Below are 2,151 nucleotides of genomic sequence, written 5' to 3'. Positions count from 1 at the left end.
GGCCACCTATAAGCTATAGGATAAAATATAATTATTATTTTATATATGGTCATCTTATGCCAAGGAAGCGTCATGATAGAAAGTCCCTATCATTCAACATGATGAAAAGTTGACGTGTTTGCCCTACCTTGCTTAGGAATACAAGTGTAATGTAGATATAAACTCCTAGGTTTGACTTGTTAGGTACTTGTATTGTGGATTGGGGGCAAGTCTATAGACTAGGAGATTCATAGTGCCTAGACCATCTTATTCTTGAACATATATTACCATTGGTTAATCCTTAGATTTAAAGGATGCGAGGAATCAAGGTCCTGTGCTTTAGCTCATTTAATGAAGTCATCAAGTAGCCAACAAAAGAAAGTGCAATTGTGCACTTCCATTAAGGTCCGTTGAGACTTACATGGGTGAAGAAGAGATCTTAGTTAATTAGGAACTTATTTATAGCTCAGATCTTTGGGATCAAACGTTTATCAAGCACTTTTCCTATAAGCCCGGATTTAAAAAGGTTTTAAAAGTTTTTATAAACATTTTTAACTATTAAACTTTTATTTTAATCGTTAAAATAATTTTGATCACAATTAATAATAATTTGATAGTTTAAATTTAGTATAATCTATCATTTAATCTATATAACTATTGAAATATCAATTGTGAATGGCCATGAGAGTAGAATAATTAGTACAATTGGTGTTTCCTTGAACCCTAATCTTCTTATAAATATATTTTATCCAAGATGGGGAGACTTCACACATAACGAAAAGAGAGCCTTTAAACTATGAGAGAGAGAGAGAGAGAGAGAGAGAGAGATCGGTACTCTTCATCTTCCCTACTTCCATCACTTGTATGACGCATGTAGGGTTCACCTGAATGTCGGTGTTTCCCCATGCCTTATTCCTAAGGTTGATGTGTTTGGCACTCACCTTTCCTTCATTTGAAATAGATCTAAGAGAAACTTTGTATTTTTTAAGATCAACATGGACGGATTGGTAGTTCATTAAATGGATAATTTTAGCCTTAAAATACACTAACTTAGTTTTCCAAAAAAAAAAAAAAAACTTGAGAATATACCTAAATGTAGATCCATAGTGCTGTAGAAATAAAATTTAAGTTTTGAAAAACTTTTTCCTTCTAATGTGTTTCAAAACCCCAATAGTCCCACCAAGGGAAATGGTATAAAATAAAAATCTATAAATTCAAGTTGCATGGCTCATTTCCTTCCTCATTTTAGGATGTCATATCCACAATGAAGCCAAATAAAGACAAGCTCTTCTGCTAGATGAGGTGAATCTCATACAAAATCATTTTCTCCTTAATAGCCCCGCTCACATCCACATACATGCCCTCCGAAGCCCCAACCAACAATGGGATTTTTGTTTAAGGGAGTGATTTAACATTCTAACTTCATATGATGGTCGTAAACTACACTCTACATCTCCCACACAATAAACCCAATTAAAATCACTAAATTATGGAACTCATTATGACTAATTCACTCCCAAAATCATATTAGCTGGGGAAAACTATTCTTTGCTTCATGCACACTTGTTTGTTGAGATAAGACCATTGGATATTTTTACATTTAATCATCCAATATTGCCCACCAATCCAACGGACATTATATAACTTTCTAGTCATGATACATTTAAAATGCTACTATAATTTAAGACTTTTAAATACTATCTAAGTGCCTACATATCATCCATCGTAGAAGCGACGAGGTTTGCTAGAATACACCCTGACTTATTACAATATAATATATCAATACTTTATCCATTAGAATTGGGATCCATTTTAATGAACTAAACCATTTATATGATGGCACTCATCATGGATGGGATGGGCACCCTGGATGTACTCATTGCTTAAAATATTTCACTCCTTTGATAATTTAAATTTTATTGAGATTGTTCATATTTAAATGAAAACAATACATTAATCCAAAGGGTTGAACTATTCCGATCTAAAAGCTTTTACCTTCCACGTGTTCCCCATCCAAGGTGAGTCTCACCATATAAACGGTTTGGATCTTTGAAAAATGACCCATATCAAAATGTTGAATTCAGGACACAACAAATTGGAATTCGGTCAGGTAGAGTAAGGTCTGGCCTTGACCATGGGGCCCACATTTATCAATGTGATGTATATCCACTC

This window comes from Magnolia sinica, chromosome 19 (assembly GCF_029962835.1).
Source record: "Magnolia sinica isolate HGM2019 chromosome 19, MsV1, whole genome shotgun sequence".
Classification (NCBI taxonomy): Eukaryota; Viridiplantae; Streptophyta; class Magnoliopsida; order Magnoliales; family Magnoliaceae; genus Magnolia; species Magnolia sinica.
Note: the sequence above shows the minus strand (reverse complement) of the source record.